Here is a 19871-nt window from a genome sequence, read left to right on the forward strand (position 1 = left end):
CTCAGCGTGAGAAGAACACACCACTCTTTCCTGCTCCCCCCCCCCCGGGCAGGGGAAAGAGATAGACAGAAACGTATTTACATGCCTTTATTTCTGTCTTTGCAGCGTTACAGAAAACACGTCTGCTCTCTTCAAACTCCAACAGCAGAGAGACAAACTCCTCCTGTACTTACTGCACAGCTCATATTACACTCTGAGCTAATTCCAGTGCTTTGCACTGTGAAAAGACCATCCCTCTGTTTCCCACGGAACAGTCCCAACATTCCCATTATGTTTTGCTTCCAAGCTAGCAGCAGCTCGCGGCCGCATTGCTTCTATATCGTAACACTTTCACAGGCCTGTTTGCTGCTGCTGCCCCCCTAATCACCTGCCATTCTCTGGGTGGTCATTTTGGGGTCTGTGGGGCCCTGGACTTTGCCCAGTCTGCACCAGTCCTCTTCAGTTCTCCTTTCAAAGTTCTGTCGCCCATCCTAACTGGCTTTGGAAATATATACAGCTTAGTGCATATTTCAGCTTGTTTTCTATTTAAACGTGTATTGCTTTGGAGAAACAAATAAAATTAAAACAAGTTTCTCAACTGCATTATTAAGCATTCCCTTCTCGCCTCCCCAGAGCCAAGCATTCTCGTGAAGGTCAAACTTTGCCCTTAGGTTTTCGCATGTGGGATCAACTGGGCACAACCTTCTCCCGTGTGCTTAGCCTGCATTGATTGGAGGTGTGAACAGGGCAGTGTGAACTTCAGGCAGTGAGTTGTCAAGGAGGCAGAATCCTGATTTCTAGCTTGGTGTTATCTTTTTCTCTGGCTGGGTGGAGTTTATTTTGAGCAAAACAAAAGTCACTCTTTCTTACTGTTAAAACAGAGAAATCTGAGGGCTCCCTTGGACAAAAAAACAAGGACACCAGCCAGGAATACCAGAGCAAAACAGCAGCCAGTAGGCTTGGTCTTTATTGAAGACTGTCGCGACAGGACTCTCACCTGCCACCAGGTGGAACAAGATGGAAGCTCAGAAGAAAAGAAGACCCCAACTTTTATTAGCTACTAATCCCCCAAGCTACACCCCTAGAACTACATCACAAGTACATCATGACTATGTCATTGATACATCACAAAAAGGAGGGGTTGCAGGAGGGGTTTGTGGAGGTAACCTGAGTATCTTGTCACCTGGCTAGTCCCTCCTTTTCCCCTCCCCATGAGTATTTTCCAGAGGACAAAGGGGAGCTGGAAGTTTCCTGCCCCCAGAGGGAAGAGCTGATCACTGTCCTTTATTTCAGCCCGTGTTGAACCCACTCCCATATGCAAGTTCTTTGTGTCCTTGATGGTCTTCTGTCTAGGACCATCTAGGTTGGCATGCCAACTGGGTCGGGCTCCTGCATACGTGTTGGTATGCTCAAGGGATTATGGCCGTCCTGTATCAAACCATCCCCTTTTGATAGTCCTTCCTTCAGGGAGCAAAATAAAAGTGGACCAGTGTAGTTCCGATATACAGTTGATTTTCTATGAATTTATAACAGAAACATCGCGTATGTCATGTGTGAGTGTGTTGAGTTTGTACAAACTAAATGATTGGGGTGGGGTGGGGGTTTTCTGCAACATTACATAGGAAAATACAGCGGCTTCTATATCCCTTCTTTTGGTCAGCCAGTTATATGGCCAGTGCTGATTCAGATACTAACCCAATGGCCTTTGCTGCACCGGAGGCAGACTTTGGTCTTTCAAATTTCAGTGGCAACCTGTGCGAGGCCAAAATTTGGCACACCCACCCTTCCCTTTTGCTCTGCTCAATTTTGTAGTTGTGCTGCCCTGCAGCGCCCCCTAGGCTTAGTGCTCAGTGTGTCAGAACTGGTTGTGCTGCCCCACACTTTCTCCTCCCTAAATCTGGATAATTCCCTATGCTCTGAAAATCCAAATAGGAGAGATATGTGACTGCCTTGGGAATTTCGGAAACACCACATGGACAAGGGGGAATTAAAGGTGGCACTAGGGCAGGCTTCCTCGACCTCGGCCCTCCAGATGTTTTTGGCCTACAACTCCCATGATCCCTAGCTAGCAGGACCAGTAGTCATGGATGCTGGGAATTGTAGTCTCCAAACATCTGGAGGGCCGAGGTTCAGGAAGCCTGGGCTAGGGGTTCACAATCTGCATTAAGCCAAGGCATGGGCAGGCTCTTTTTCTGAGCAGAACCCACAGCTGAAGCTGTTTTCTTTTATTCTTCATAACTTCCCTATAGGTAAAGGTAAAGGGACCCCTGACCATTAGGTCCAGTCTTGACCGACTCTGGGGTTGCGGCGCTCATCTCGCTTTACTGGCCGATGGAGCCGGCGTACAGCTTCCGGGTCATGTGGCCAGCATGACTAAGCCGCTTCTGGCGAACCAGAGCAGCGCACGGAAACGCCGTTTACCTTCCCGCCAGAGCAGTACCTATTTATCTACTTGCACTTTGATGTGCTTTTGAACTGCTAGGTTGGCAGGAGCAGGGACCGAGCAATGGGAGCTCACCCCATTGCGGGGATGCGAACTGCCGACATTCTGATCGGCAAGTCCTAGGCTCTGTGGTTTAACCCTCAGCGCCACCAGCGTCCCTATACTTCCCTATACCCTGCACTAATATTTCTGAAAAGCTGCTGGTTGCTTTTCTAAGGGCACTTCTGTATGGTATGTCATTGTCATACTAAAACCCTGCTCACAAAACCACAGCAAGGCTTCCACCCTTTTTGTTTTTTTTTGTTTTTTTTTTGTTTAAATAATATTTATTAATTTTCCAACAGTTAAAACACAAAACTACTAAAAGAAAAAAAACATAAAAAGAGACAATACAATACAATACAAAAACACTACAAAACACTAACACATAAAACTAACAAAACAAAAACAAAACCCATTTGAAACAGTTTCATTATATTATCTTTCATTCACTTATTTCCATGACCTCCTCACACCTCCCTTTTTGTATTCCACTTCTATTAATTGTTTCAGCAATTCCTTTCCATCTCCCTCTGTTTTCTATCCTATAATTATCTTAACACATTCTAACCTTATTTTTCCCTTTAATACTCTATTAATCTATTTATACTTAATTCCTTATAACATTTCTGCTAAAGCCATATAACTTCATTCCAACATTTTTCTAACATTCATTAATTTTACAATCTTTCTGCAAATAATCTTTAAACTTTTTCCAGTCTTCTTCCACCGATTCTTCTCCCTGGTCTCGGATTCTGCCAGTCATTTCCGCCATATCCATATAGTCCATCAACTTCATCTACCATTCTTCCCGGGTGGGTAAATCTTGTGTTTTCCAATACTTCGCGATGAATATTCTTGCTGCTGTTGTTGCATACATAAAAAAAGTTCTATCCTTCTTTGGCACCAATTGGCTGACCATGCCCAGGAGAAAGGCTTCTGGTTTCTTCAGGAAGGTATATTTAAATACCTTTTTTCATTTCGTTATAAATCATCTCCCAGAATGTCTTAATCCTTGGGCATGTCCACCAAAGGTGAAAGAATGTACCTTCACTCTCATTACATTTCCAGCATTTATTATCGGGCAAATGGTAAATTTTTGCAAGCTTGACTGGTGTCATGTACCACCTATAAATCATTTTCATTAAATTTTCTCTTGGGGCATTACATGCCATGAATTTCATACCTGTGGTCCATAACTGTTCCCAGTCAGCCATCATAATATTATGTCCAACATCTTGTGCCCATTTAATCATAGCTGATTTCACCATTTCATCCTGAGTGTTCCATTTCAACAGCAAGTTATACACTCTTGACAAATTCTTAATTTTTGGATCTAACAATTCTGTTTCCAATTTTGATTTTTCCACCTGGAAACCAACTTTTTTGTCCAAATTGTATGCCTCCATTATTTGGTAATAATGGATCCAATCTCGCACTTTGTTTTTCAATTTTTCAAAACTCTGCAATTTTATTCTGTCTCCATCTTGTTCCAAAATTTCCCAATATTTCGGCCATTTGGCCTCCATATTGAGTTTTTTCTGTGCCTTCGCTTCCATTGGTGACAACCATCTTGGGGTTTTCTTTTCTAACAAATCCTTATATCTTATCCAGACATTAAACAATGCTTTTCTAACAATGTAATTTTTAAACGCTTTGTGTGCTTTTACTTTGTCGTACCACAAATATGCATGCCAACCAAATGCATTATTGAAACCTTCTAAGTCCAACACATCTCTAAGTCCAACACATCCGGCTTCCACCCCTTTTGAAAGTCCCACCTTTCCCCTATTAAACATCTGCCCTCCACATGTCACTGAAGTGACCATTGGCCATGATGTTTGGGGAGCTGGAATCTCCCCCAAAAAAGAGAGAAAAAACCCCTCTGGAGGTCATTGCATTGGTATTTTCTGTTATTATGTACAAATAGATTAAATATTCTGGAGAATAAAGTTCTTTTCTTAGCTGGAAACAAAAATGCACAACTCTGATTTAAAAGGCAGAATAATTTGGCTTCGCTAAATGTTCTGCTCAGTTCATGCTCCCCCAAAAAACATGGTTGCTCATCTTTGCAAATGTCACCTGGATGGAGGAGGAATGCAAATGAGCTACACAGACAGAATCCAGTTTCATCCAGCAGCGGAGCAACTTCCCTTTCTTTTGGGTGGGCTTTCATAACAACTAATTGCATGTCCAAATGTACATAAGGTGAGCAGTGAGCTGAATTGCCCTTGCCCCATTATGGCTATAAGCACAGTCCTCTCCATGGGGTCGGGCTACCTGCACACATCACTCAACCCTCCATCAAAGTGGAAGTTTCTTTGGGGAGGGGCCATAGCTTAGTGGAAGAGCATTTTAATATTTTAATGTTTCAATATTTTAATATTGTATTTTAATCTTGTTTTTAAGTTGTATTCATTCAACTTGTTTTTATTATTGCTTGTAAGCCGCCCTGAGCCTGGCCTTGGCTGGGGAGGGCGGGGTATAAATAAAAATTCTTCTTATTATTATTATTACTACCCGGTGAGCATGGCCAACCGTCAGGGATTATGGGAACTGGGAATCCAACAACAGCTGGAAGGCACCACAATTGCAATCCCTGACATAAGTAGAACTGAACTAGATGCGTCAATGGTTTGACTTACTATAAGGCAAGTTTCTGTTCCTAGTTTGGACAGGGGTCAGAATGTTGATATGTTGACCCCAAGTCTGTGCATGCAAAGTACGTAGATGCTTTACTACTGACCAACAACACTTCTCTGATCTGCTACCATCCTGCACACAATGTTACATATGCTCCTTTATGCACACATTGTAAGGCAGTGATCATAAGGTAAGCAATCTTTGTATTGGTGGGGCTTTTGACTAAGCAGTTTGAAATCAGTCCCAGCACCCAGCAATGTGTTCTCCACTATGTTTCTTCCTTCTGTTTGCAGAATCCATGGCACTCTCTTTAATTCTTTGGCGTGTGACTCAGCACCTGGAAACGGCAACTTTTAATTAAGGCTCAAGAGATTCGTTTGACATGGGTGGAGATCAGATCAACTCTCCATCTAACATTGATGAGAATAACCTGTCTAAACGTTCCCTCCGGATCAAGGAATAGATGCTTCTGGGTAGATGTGCAGGTCTTGTTTCAAGAGCCAAAGGGCAGAGGGATGGAATTCCTCCTGGGATCCGATTCTCATTTGCAGTGCAATTCTAGAAGCAGCTAATGTTGCCTCACTACCTGGATGGATAACCTATTGCTGTCTGATTACTTCGTCTATGAATTACAACAAAACAAAAGTGGTGGCAGGAACAAGCCAGTGGTAAATCACACAGAGTAAGTGAAGTTAACTCTTTATTAGAAAAACAGGATCTGCATAGGGATGCCAGGCCTTAATAAGCACAACAATTCATATTCAGTAGGTTTTGCCCCTATGAGGCAGTTGCAGAGACATTGGAAGGTCCCTGCCTTCCACAGTTGCCTAAGTCCTCTCCTCTCCAGGGTTTCCCCCAAGCAATCTGAGACTGCACCAGGATGCCTGCCTTTGCTCCTCCCACTTCATGCCTCTACTGTTCCTGGGAGATGAGGGGGAAAGGGTCACAGCAGGAAGGAGAGACACCTGTGCCTCTTCACCAGCCTGACTCCTCTCTGCCTCTTGGCCTTTCTCGCCCCCCTCTCCTGCTTCAGCTTCTGCCTCTGGACTTCTCTCTGCCACAGACTTCCCCCCTCTCACAGCCCTGTTACCTCTTCAGCTTTTGACACCTCCTCCTCCCAGTCTTCTCCCTCTGACCACTCATCATAGTCCCACCACCAATTCCCAGGCTCTGAACCTTCTTCCCTTGTGGATTCTCCAGCTGGTTCTTCCCACCATTCTTCTGGGTCCAACCAGTCCATGACAGATGGTTAGATAGGGCACTTTCAGTTGTTGTTGTTGTTGTTTGAGATGGACTAGACCAAGACCGAGAGCTGGACCATAAAGAAGGCTAAAGAAAGTAGAATTGATGCTTTTGAATTATGGTGCTGGAGGAGACTCTTGAGAGTCCCATGGACTGCAAGAAGATCAAACCTCTCCATTCTTAAGGAAATCAGCCCTGAGTGCTCACTGGAAGGACAGATCCTGAAGCTGCGGCTCCAATACTTTGGCCACCTCATGAGAAGAGAAGACTCCCTGGAAAAGAGCCTGATGTTGGGAAAGATGGAGGGCACAAGGAGAAGGGGACGACAGAGGACGAGATGGTTGGACAGTGTTCTCAAAGCTACTAACATGAGTTTGACCAAACTGCAGGAGGCAGTGGAAGACAGGAGTGCCTGGTGTGCTCTGGTCCATGGGGTCACGAAGAGTCGGACACGACTAAACGACTAAACAACAACAACAACAGAAGACCAAGACCCTGTTAATTCACTCTTGGACACTGGGTCTTTGATTTTAGTATGTTTCAGTAAGGTTTAAGGTCTTAGTCTATAATATGTTAAATACTAAACTGTTTTAATGCAGTATATTTTTAAGAAAATTTGATCTGTTTCTATTATTTTTCAAAACAGGTCAAGTCACCCTGCTTTGTTTGTTTGTAAGCAAATCGATTTGTGCCTTTGGCATGCATAAACTAGCACATAAGCACATTTAAGTGTTGCTCCTTTAACAATGTAGAGCTCTGGGCTACTTATGATGTAATTGGGCCAGCCCTGTTCTGTTAAGGGGGCAATGCACCAAAACCAGGTAAGGACAGCAAAATTACAATATCTGGCGTTGCTCCTACTTCACAACAGGGGCTCATTTTCAATTTGCAGATAAAAGAGCTGCAAATGTCTAAGCAACAATGGCATAATGATTTGTGGGGCGGAAGAGCTCAACAAGAGTGGGTCATGAGACATAGCTAAACAGCCTGTATGGATGCAAACTGCTACTTTAGCGCAAAAGGAAACTGAGGTTGCAACAGTGGCGTAGCGTGGGTTGTCAGCACCCGGGGCAAGGCAAGTAATTTGCGCCCCCTAACCCGTGGATTTTAGCAGGGGGCAGAGAGCTGCGAGTGCGAGCGCCCCCCCCAGATGTTGCGCTCGGTGCGGCCGGCCCCCCCTGCACCCCTACGCTACGCCACTGGGTTGCAATCCTATGCACACACCTGCGGGAAAGCCCCAAGGAACTCAATGCATAGGGTTACACTGTTAAATGCTTGGAAAAGCATTGCAACAGCATCAAATCTAGGGATGGAGGAGAAAATGTATTTGCATTTATGGACAAAACCTATCTAATGTGCACTTTCTGGGACAATTATGCCACAGGCTTTGAGATGAAAAGGCTTGAGATGGGTAAGCTTATTTAAGCATCGTGTATCCATGCCAGTCAGAAGATAACTGAATTGCCTAGAATTAGCTTTATGTAAAATCCGTATGCTTGTTGTCTTTGTCCATGGAGTTTTCTTGGCAGGGATACTGGAGTGGCTTGTCGGTTCAGTGGTTAGATCAGGGGTCGGCAAACTAAGGCCTGGAGGATCCAGGCCCGTGGACTGTCCGTGGATTGGCGTGGGGATTCTGTCCATTTGGGCCGCACCATTCCCCCCCCTGCACCGTTCCATTCCCCCCCCCACACACACCATGGTGGCACCTCCTCCCTCCCTCCCTCCTCCCGGCTACTCCCCGCCCTGCCTAGAAGAGGAAGGGGGCTGGGCTGAGCTGGCTGAGCACCATTTTAAGCAGCCCCTCTCCAGAGCCAGCCCTTTTGCGCCACTCATCTTCCCACCACCACCGCCCTGGTGCTCCTGTGGGCCAGAGAGCAGAGCGAACGAGCTCCCTCTGCCACGAGAAGCAGCAGTGGCGGTGGTGCTGCTGGTGGTGGCAACAGCCCCTGGGAAGTTAAGCGCAGTGGCTGGGGCTGGGGCTGGGGGGTTGGGAGGAGGACTATTTGCCCCCCTCGCCTCTCCTTCCAGCTCTCCCCCCCCGGTGCTGCTTCTCCAGCCCCCCACAAGGTCTGAGGGACAGGGGACTGGCCTGTGGCTCAATTTTTTTGCGAAGCCCTGGGTCAGATGGTCATCTGTATGATCTAGTTGAGATTTCTGAATTTCAAGGGGTTGGACTAGATAACTATCAGGGTCCCTTCCAACTCTACAATTCTATGATTCAAGCTGTGACCGAGCTATGGAAGCTGACTGATGTTTAGACTCCTCCTTGAAAGGAACAGACTTTTGAGAACAGTGAGAGCTGAAGAAGAGAGAAAGGGGAACATCAGAGCCGAATCTTTTTTTTTTTACAATCTCTTTAAATATGGTTTGAGACAATGAACTTATACTCCAAAGGCGAGGCAGTGCCAAATGAGAAAATGGAATATTTGAAGGCAGGAATCAAAGGTTATATTTAAAAGAAAAGGAAACTCCCATAAGGTCATGAAAAGGCCATTTTTTCTTGTACCAACTTACTTTGTGATGTAAGTACTTGCCCAACTTTTCCATGTTGTTAAAGGTACAGAGTTTGCTCGCCTTTCCCGTGTTGACAGGAGAGCTAATGAGACTACTTGTGGAGTAAGGTATTAATTAATCCTGATCCATTTACTGAGCATTTACTCATGCATACCTTAGCCTATCATGGGTCCCAAAATATGCTAGTTAAACAACAAAAACAAACCACCGGTGTTCACTATGTGTCCTGGGATTTTGGAGTGCCAGTCGTATTTAGTTTAAAAAAGAATTTCCTACAGTTTCCTGACCTTTTCATTCTGTTAATATTACTTCCCCTCTGAGCACCAAGAGCACACACTTAGATGCCAGACCAATAATGGGGCACTTAGAAAGCTACTTTGTTTAAAACCATTCACAAATATTGGGATATGCTCGGAGTGGATTTCGCTCTATTTGCATTTCAGATTACTATTAAAAGGTTATCTGTCTTAAGCTCCCACAAGGAAAGTAGAAGGGATGAGAGGAGCAGAATACGGTTGCAAATGTCTTGCACTTTGAATACCAGTCCACCTGCTACAGAGACACACCATATGCAGGCTGTAGTGAAAGCAAATAGAAGGTGAACTGTCTGGTCTCTCCACCCCCGCCCCACAACTGTTAATTTCTTCCTCTTCTACTTAGGAACAAAGGAATCTGTCCTATACTTAGACAGACTGGTTCATCCAGCTCTGTAAATGTCTTAGGAACCACAATACCTCAAGGACTGTTTCTCCCCATATAAACCAACCAGGACTCTGTGATCATCCTCTGAGGCCCTTCTTCATGTGCCTCTTTCACGAGAGGCCCAGAGGGTGGCAACGTGAGAATGGACCTTTTCTGCAGTTGTTCCCCATTTGTTCCCCATGGAGCTTCACCTGGTGCCTTCATTGTACATCTTTAGGCACCAGGCAAAAGTTTTTCTTCTTTGACCAGGCCTCTGATCCCAGAGGCAGTACACAACCATCATTATTAGTAGTCATTGTTGCTGTTGTAGTTATTTAGGCAATCTTTCAGAGCATAGCCCTCAGAAGGCAGCTTACATCACCATGAAAATAAAACAACAACAGGAAAAATCAACATTACAAATATGAAATACTTATGTTCAGGTGTTGTTGGACTTCATCTCCAGTCATTCTTAACCATTGTCTGTGCTGGCTCAGGCTGCTGGAAGGTGATGTCCAACAACACCGGGATAACATCAGGTTGGAGAAGATTGGCATAGATCGTGGGTAGCCTTATAGAGCAGTAGAAAATCAATCCTATTGAATCTGGAGTTATGATTTCCATGGACTTTGTAGTTATTCAGCAAATTACATTCGAAACTGCATTATAAAGGTAAAGGTAAACTGCATTATAACTTCTTGCCTGCTGGCATGAGGAATAACAAGCTAAACCAAAGTTTTGCATTGTAAGAGTGAGCAAACTTCTGTTTTTTCAATAATTGCAGCTAGTGGCAATGTTAGGACCCAGACAGACTATGGTTAATCTTAACTATGGTTTATTCAAACAAGTCAATTTCAAGTGATAGTTTATGAAGCTGGCTCCCCAACCCACCAGCCACAGCTAGGATTAACCATAATTTAGGTTGTGGACAACATGCTAAACTGTGGTTAATCTAAAACTGGAATGAAAGCATCCAGTCTCTTTCTTACAGTCACAGCGGATAAGGAATGGGGAGGGTGAACATGCTCAGGCAAGAGGGCATGGAGTAAGGTGGTGTGTTGGTGCTGATCTGGAGCAAGGCATGTTCAGGATCCTAGTTAGTGCTCTCCCAGAGATTCTTGATATGAGTTCAGGACCATGGCTAGCAACCTTGCTAGTAGGAGGCAAGTTATTGAAATTGAATTGAAATACTTTATTGTCACTTGTTCAACCTCTATACAGTGAGATTACAGAAGCAGCCCCCACTCAGCTCTCTTAGTCTTAATTCCCCCCTGTTTACTGACGCACACCCACCAAACCCAAAAGTCAGTTGCCCTGTTGTTATCTTTGCATTCAGCAGCCTAACAGCCCATGGATAGAAGCTGTTCTTTACCCTGTTGGTGCGACTAATCATGCTTCTATATCTTCTGCCCGAGGGCAGGAGATCAAGAAGGTGTGAATCATCCCTGATAATTTTCCTCACTCTCCTGAGGCAACGTTCTTCCGCGATGTCATCCAGCAGATTCACAGGACAGCCCATAATATCTTGTGCTGTATTCACCACCCTCTGTAGGCACTTCCTATCAGTTGATGTAAAACCAGCGTACCACACCGTGATGCAGCATGAAATGACACTTTCTATTGTGGACCGGTAGAAGGAGATCATCAGATGTTGGTTGACATTGTTATCACAGCCTGGGACAACTTGTAGCTTGACCAGGGAAGTCCTTCTGGAAAACTCCCTCTTTCTCAAATGCTGCAGCAGGCTCTCTTACAGAGCCCACATCATGTCTGCAGTCTCTTGCCCCTTCTTGGAGATGAAGGTTTGAACAGTGATGACCTGGTTGGTGAAATCCTCCCAGGACCTTCCCATCCTTAGAGGGACATCACTTTGCATCTGAGGAGAGTGGCATTTCCCCAGGTTTTAGCAGATGGGATGAAGGGTCCTTCTCAGAGTTTTTGCTGCTGGAGAACAGAGTCTCTGAAGTCCATGATGCTGGGGAAGCTTCTAACACTAAACTGTGGCTTATTGTTCCATCCAAATGCAGCCTCATGTCTGCCACCTTAGGTAACCAGGTCTAAAACCACCAGACAGACTAATCATGGAGATTGACCTGGTTTCTTTTGCTTCCTTTAGCATATGTTTGCTGTACACTTAGAGGGGGGAAATAAATGATTTTCAGTCGTAAATCACTAGCTGGACTAAATTGAACTTGGTAGTCATAAATGTGTGCCCGTAATGCAATTCTGTGGAAGCTTTCGCCGCATTTGCTAATGTTATAACTCCTGGGCTGCCTCTTTTGTATTCGCTGATTCCAATATTGTTAGACTTATAAAGATGCACTTAACATATTAAGCAGAGTTCTGCTTGAAGCTCTGCAGTATAACTTGTAAGCCTGGCATGGCCATATTAGTAATTGGGGTCAATGGGGGAATGTATTTTCTGCTCCAAGTTACTGCCACTTTCTCCCACGTTAAAAATGCAGAGCAGCTCCCAGAGGAGGCAAATCATCCATAATTGAAGGACATTCTGTCTCAGGCTGAGCGAGCTGCTCACTCCGTTTATGCACTATTGCTGCTTTGAGGAATGAATGTTATCCTTCTTTGTATGCAAATAACGAGCCAAGGGATTTACAAGGGGCCATCTGTCAAGCCCACAAGAACCCACATCTTTTCCAAGATCCTTGCAAACTCCTGAAACCAAACTCCTGCACTCAGGGCTGGCCCTACAACTAAGAAGGCTGAATCAGCTGTCATTGGCAACAGATGGCAATAACAAGAGAGTGATCCCTGCTGTACAAGTTCCGCTGCCTGCCCCATGCCCTTGGGTGAAGAGCTCTGTCCTGTTGCCAGTGCTGAAGTAAGATTCACTGCCAGCCCCCTTGGCTTTTGCACATGGGCTGCTAGAGGCACCATCTTCGCCGCAGGCAGCAAAATGCCTTGGGCTGGCCCAACCCACATCCGCAACATGGCTGGAGTGGATTGTAGAATCCGCTACTATGTTAGGCCCTGATAAACATGCCTCAAGGTAGCAATGATGTAGCAGCACAGCTGTTTCCAGAGTAGTACCTGCAGGAAAGCCATCAGGTCCTTCTGGGTCTGCTGCTCCAGAAATGTTTCTGCCATGATTTGAACTCTGAAGTTCTGGCACAGATTTTGATTGGAAGAGCATTCTGGAACACGCCTACTGTCTGGTTCACCCTCATTTGTTCAGTTTCCATGATCAGGGATGGGGAACATGTAGCCACCCAGAATGTGTGTGACACTTCTCAGCTCCTGATTTCCTTTTCAACCTGAACTCCTGCTCTGTCCTATAGTCTTGACTCGCTTCATGGGTTCTTGCTCCTGTTATTTCAGTCTGCTTCCGCCTTTTAACTCAGACTGCTGCCCACCCCCCTGATGCAATTCACAGGAAGCTGGAACATAGGACATAAGTCCTGAGTCAGGCCCTCCTGGCTCAATACTGTCTGCACTGACTGGTAGCAGCTGTCCAGGACATTCAGAGGTCATTCCCAGTTCTACCTGCAAATGCCAGAGCTTGGACCTTCTGCATGCAAAGCACATGTTTTACCCACTGAGCTGCAGTCCCTCCCCTAGGCAGGCCTTGGGACATGGCCAAACTGAGGCCATGTCCTCTTCCCCAGCCCTTGTTTGGTGATAGCTCAGTGGTTGAACATCTGCTTTACATGCTGAAGGTCCCAGAGTCAATCCCCAGCATCTCCAAGTAGGACTTGGAATGTCTTTGTTGTTCATCTCTTTCTCAGTCAAAAGATGCCATCCCTGTTCTGAACCAGCAATGTGGATGGATTCTTATCCTAACTAGCCTCAGGGGTGCAAAGTCATCAGAGCAATGAGACAAAGGTTAGGCCTGATGGGAAGGTAAGGAGAGGGGAAACACAGCAAAGGCAAAGGTAGAGGAGCAGGATGGGGAGGAAGGATGTAGAAGAGGCTTCCTCAACCTCGGCCCTCCAGATGTTTTTTGGCCTACAACTCCCATGATCCCTTGCTAGCAGGACCAGTGGTCAGGGATGATGGGAATTGTAGTCTCAAAACATCTGGAGGGCTGAGATTGAGGAAACCTGATGTAGTAAGTCATGGTCCTCTGCAGTCTGTTGGGGAAGGGCACTGGGCATCAGCAACAGGCCATGCGCTATCACATAGTTCTCATTTGTGTCAATGGTGTTTTGCCTGCCGAGGACAGACCTGTGGCTTCACCTCCTTTATTCAAAGAAAATCTGGGGTATTATTATTATTTCTCTTATTCACAACTTCGCCAGCCACACAGCAGGCTGCGTGGTTCTCCAGCAGTCTTGTGCTGAAACTCCGTCAGCCTCCTGGCTTATTATCGATGCCTCGTTAATTCCCTACATTAAATATCCAGAAACATAAGTGATGCATTGAGTATGTACAACAAGATAATTGTGGGTTTTAAAAACATTTGACTTGGTTGTATGTAAAGTTGTGGATTAAAATTCGGCGAAATGTGAAGGGTGGGTGATGCTGGGAGATTGGCAGCGTTAGAGGTGGGGAATGTATATTATATATTTATACAAAAAATATTCTAGGGGTTTCATTTTCACCCTCTGCATGCTGCACCAGTGAGGCTGAGTTGTTGATTACTGGGGCCAGATGTCAGACAGCAAGGTTCAAGGCCATGTTAGGGAGGAATGTGTGTATTTTGTCTGGGAGGAAGCAAGATCTGTTTTTCTCAGGCAAAGTGTTACTCCAGAGGTATCAAAAGGAAATGTTTGAAAATCGTTGAACGACTATTATAGAAGAGGATTTGCTCTACTCGACTATTTTGAGGACAGGTTATAACAATGTATAAAAACCATAGCAGAAATTGGTAATTGAACAGGTGATGCGTAGGGAGAAGGGATGAATGTATTTTGAAATGCTAGTTGGAAAATTTATTTTATTGGGGGCAGCAAAGGAGTGAGGAAAATAGAGGGGACATTGGAGGTGGGTGGGAAGTCAACTTTTAAATTTGTATTGAATTTGTATTAATTTGGTGACAACTAATTAAAAGTTATGGAATATCAATAAAAATAACTGGCAAAAAAATGAATTGGGGAGACACAGAGTGAAGTCAGCAGTTTTTGTTATCATAGAATCATAGAATCATAGAGTTGGAAGAGACCACAAGGGCCATCGAGTCCAACCCCCTGCCAAGCAGGAAACACCATCAGAGCACTCCTGACATATGGTTGTCAAGCCTCTGCTTAAAGACCTCCAAAGTAGGAGACTCCACCACACTCCTTGGCAGCAAATTCCACTGTCGAACAGCTCTTACTGTCAGGAAGTTCTTCCTAATGTTTAGGTGGAATCTTCTTTCTTGTAGTTTGGATCCATTGCTCCGTGTCCGCTTCTCTGGAGCAGCAGAAAACAACCTTTCTCCCTCCTCTATGTGACATCCTTTTATATATTTGAACATGGCTATCATATCACCCCTTAACTTCCTCTTCTCTAGGCTAAACATGCCCAGCTCCCTTAGCCGTTCCTCATAAGGCATCGTTTCCAGGCCTTTGGCCATTTTGGTTGCCCTCCTCTGGACACGTTCCAGTTTGTCAGTGTCCTTCTTGAACTGTGGTGCCCAGAACTGGACACAGTACTCCAGGTGAGGTCTGACCAGAGCAGAATACAGTGGCACTATTACTTCCCTTGATCTAGATGCTATACACCTATTGATGCAGCCCAGAATTGCATTGGCTTTTTTAGCTGCCGCGTCACACTGTTGGCTCATGTCAAGTTTGTGGTCAACCAAGACTCCTAGATCCTTTTCACATGTACTGCTCTCAAGCCAGGTGTCGCCCATCTTGTATTTGTGCCTCTCATTTTTTTTGCCCAAGTGCAATACTTTACATGCATGTAGAGTTTACATGCATGTAGAGTTATGCATGTAGAGTTTAAAGCTTGTACACCAGGGGTGTAGAACCTCTGACCCATTAGTCTCTCAGCCTCCCCATTTGGCCCACTAGGATATTTTGGCCGTGCCATGCCAACATGATGTCAAGTCTGGGGCAGGGCCAAAACGTGGCAGGTTAAAAACGAGGTCTGCAGGCACTGCCAATCATGTATATACTGCTGAGAAAAGCAAAAGTTAAAGGCAAAAGAATTAAGAACGAACATCAGTGGACCATGGTGGGGGATCATCGGATCATCAGCACAATGTCACTCGATGTCATAGTGGCATTAGATGATTGACAGGTGGCAGCACCACCTAACCTGTCAAAATTCACCTTTGAGAAACAATTTCTCTGCACCGCTTGTATTCCACCTTGGTTTGGTGGCTTGGAGTAAAGGCTAGGGGCTCTTTCTTGAATTTACATTGTCGTTGCTGCTGCTATTGCTAGTAATAATATTTCTAGCAGGCCTACAAAAGCTCAAGCAGCCTGCTTGGGTCTCTCTTTGCTGCTTCTGTAAGCTTTACCACTAAAAACCCAAACTCTGCAGATGCCCCTGCCCCTTTGATCAATACCTATTTGAAACTGAACAGCTTTGGGGGTTGCAGATCGCTTAAATCTGTCTCTGGTCCTACAAATATCAGCTCCATTCACAGCTTCTGCCATGCCCACTTCTCTGAGGTGCTTCCAGTTTCAAATGAATCCATGGTTTGCACTTTTCTCGTAGTGCTCTGTGGTGGCTGTGACTTCTGACACCATGTGCTGTCTTCAGCTGTGCATGTAGAAACCGAGTTAGTGGTTTAAAAAGCTTTAATTCAGGCGAGAGCTGGGCATAGGTCAGTCACCAAGTTCTCCAGACAGGTGACACCTCTGAGTCAGCTCTCCTGGAGCAGTTCCTCTTGAAGGGGGCAGACATTTAGTTGATGATACATACATTATACCTACCATCAACCGGGCACTGGACATCAGAATTAAGACACCAGCTGTGCCCTTATCCTACTAATCTGAAGACAACGCAGGAAGGAGAGGGAGGGAGACCAGGTGGTGGGGAAAAGTGACATTTAGAAGTGATTTAGTAGTGGGATTAATGCCAAGTATCAAAAGGCAGGCGTGAATTAGAGAGAACACTCCAAAGGTTTATAAGAAATGGCAATATCGATTTAAGGGCAGGCAATAAGGCGATACAGTAACACTGTATTTGATGTCCATCTTACACGAAGTCTTCTCAAGGGATATTTCTTTAATAGCAAAATGATGACCGTCTGCTGCGTGTTTAACATTGCGAAGAGTAGAAAGGAATATTGAAACGAAGGACGGAGTAAATCAGAAGGAACGGCAAAAACAAGATAAAACAACACGACTGGAAACGGGCCCAGTGGAAACATAGAGAATAAATACCACATAAAACAGAGGACACTTCGTCTCAAGTCGGTGCTCCAGCTATGAGCATGCCTTAGTCATCAAATGCCACAGCACTGTTGTTCAGGGTTTAGATGCGACTCTCCCTTTCTTCTGGCAAACAAGTTGAGAACAGATTGTCTTCTCACAATCAGATTAGGGTAGTCATATCCTAGTCCAGAGATCACCAGCAAGGCACCCAGTAGGGGGCAGTGGAAGCTCTTGAGATCTTCCCCTGGTACCCACACATTCTCTTAACCAGGAGGGGTCAGGGCTGCCGGGGAGTAGGTCCCAGCCAATAAAATGGCTGGGGCATGTTCCGCAGGGGGGGATGCACTGGGACAACCAATCTCAGTGACCACGGGCAGGAGGAGGAGTTACGCTAAGACCAGACCATGTCATTACAGAGGAGGCAGGTTTAGTCGTTGTCTGAGGACCATCCCTGCCTCCGGGTTTGGTCCTGACCGGATGGATACTAGAATCAGCAAGGGATACCCACATGACCTAAAGGTGCTACTGTGCAATGCCAGGTCAATGATTCATAAGACCACTGCCATCCATGACTTGATCATGGATGGAGGACTTGACCTGGCATGTGTGACAGAGACTTGGTTGGATGAAGCAGATGGGCCTGTCCTTGCCGCTGCTTGTCCACCAGGTTTCTCTTACGCACAGCAACCCAGGTCATGTGGGCGGGGAGGGGGGGGTTGCAGTGATTTTTAGGAAGTCATTAGTTTGCACCAGGCGTCCTATTGGGAAGACCCAGTTTTCCGAGTGCATGTTCTGGAAGTTGGGCAATAGGGGCAGTACAGGATTCCTTTTGGTGTACCGACCTCCCCGCTGCACCAAGGATTCCCTGCCCAAGCTGCTTCAGGTTGTGGCGGATGTTCTCCTGGAGACACCTAGCTTGGTTGTCCTAGGGGATTTTAACATCCATGCCGACACGACCTTACAAGGGGCCGCTCGGGACTTCGTGGAAAGCATGGCCTCCATGGGGCTGTCCCTGAATAAGTCTGGCCCAACCCATTGCCGTGGACATGCCTTGGACCTGGTGTTTACCTCTATGGATGTTGGTGATCTGACACTAAGTAAAAGCGAAACAAAAGAAGTGCCATGGTCAGATCACTTCCTGGTGCAGCTGGACTTCTCTGCGACCCATCCCCTCTGCAGGGAGGTGGGACTGATTCGAATGGTCTGCCCCCGCCACTTAATGGATCCAAATGGTTTCCAGAGAGTGGTAGGGGATGCTTTATCCCATGTTTCAGCCGATTCCCTGGTGGCCCGCTGGAATGTGGAGTTAACCAGGGCTATTGACTGTTTGGCTCCGAAGCGCCCTCTCCGATTGCATGGAGCCCAGGCAGCCCCATGGTTTTCCACGGATCTGAGGGCAATGAAACAATCGTTGAGACTGCTAGAGCGCCGGTGGCGGATAACTCATTCCAAATCTGACCGGACACAGGTTAGAGCTCAACGTCGAGCCTACCAAGTGGCGATAGCGACAGCGAAGAAGACTTTCTTCGCCGCCTCTATTGCATCTGCAGAAAACAGCAGCAGGAGACTTTTTCAGGTGGTTCACAATTTAGCGGAACCACCTGTGACATAGGGGCCCAGTATGGGCCACATGATCTCCTGCAATGATTTCGCAAAGTTTTTTGCAGATAAAATCACTCAGATTCGGGAAGAAGTAGACTCCACCGTGGGAGCAGGGCCAGGGCGGGAGAGTGCTAGAGTCCTGTCTAGTCAAGTTGTGTGGGATCAATTCCAATCTGCTACCTCCGAGGATGTGGACAGGCTGTTTGGACGAGTGAAGCCAACCACCTGTCTCCTTGATCCTTGCCAATCCTGGCTTATAAAAGCTAGCCGGGAAGGACTGGGCGATGGGCTTCGTGGGGTGGTGAATGCTTCCCTCCATGAGGGAGCCTTCCCAGACCCGCTGAAAGAGGCGGTTATTAAACCGCTTCTTTAAAAACCATCTTTAGATGCGGCCACAATGGCCAATTATCGCCCAGTCTCAAATCTTCCATTCTTGGGCAAGGTGATTGAGCGAGTGGTTGCTGAACAACTCCAGGCACACCTGGAAGAAGCGGACCATTTGGATCCTTTCCAGTCAGGATTCAGGCCTCATCATGGGACTGAAACTGCCTTGGTCGCACTGGTTGATGATCTCCGGCGGGCTAGGGACAAAGGTGAGAGCTGTTTCCTAGTTCTGCTGGATCTCTCAGCGGCGTTTGATACCATCGACCATAACATCCTTCTGGACCGTCTTGAGGGGCTGGCAGCTGGGGGCACTGTCATACAGTGGTTCCGCTCCTTCCTCCTGGGCCGTGTTCAGAAAGTGGTGGTGGGGGATGAGTGTTCAGACCCCTGGGCTCTCACTTGTGGGGTGCCTCAGGGTTCTGTCCTCTCCCCCATGCTTTTCAACATTTACATGCAGCCACTGGGAGAGATCATCAGGAGGTTTGGGCTGGGTGTTCATCAGCATGCGGATGATACCCAGCTCTACTTCTCTTTCAAATCAGAACCAGTGAAGGCGGTGAAGGTCCTGTGTGAGTGTCTGGAGGCGGTTGGAGGATGGATGGCGGCTAACAGATTGAGGTTGAATCCTGACAAGACAGAAGTACTGTTTTGGGGGGACAGGAGGCGGGCAGGTGTGGAGGATTCCCTGGTCCTGAATGGGGTAACTGTGCCCCTGAAGAACCAGGTGTGCAGCCTGGGAGTCATTTTGGACTCATAGCTGTCCAAGGAGGCACAGGTCAAATCTGTATCCAGGGCAGCTGTTTACCAGCTCCATCTGGTACATAGGCTGAGACCCTATCTGCCTGCAGACTGTCTCACCAGAGTGGTGCATGCTCTGGTTATCTCCCGCTTGGACTACTGCAATGCGCTCTACGTGGGGCTACCTTTGAAGGCGACTCGGAAACTACAACTAATCCAGAACGCGGCAGCTAGACTGGTGACTGGGAGCGGCCGCCGAGACCATATACGGTCTTGAAAGACCTACATTGGCTCTCAGTATGTTTCCGAGCACAATTCAAAGTGTTGGTGCTGAC

The sequence above is a fragment of the Podarcis vaucheri genome, assembly GCF_965113315.1.
Source record: "Podarcis vaucheri genome assembly, chromosome: 11".
NCBI classification, from domain to species: domain Eukaryota; kingdom Metazoa; phylum Chordata; class Lepidosauria; order Squamata; family Lacertidae; genus Podarcis; species Podarcis vaucheri.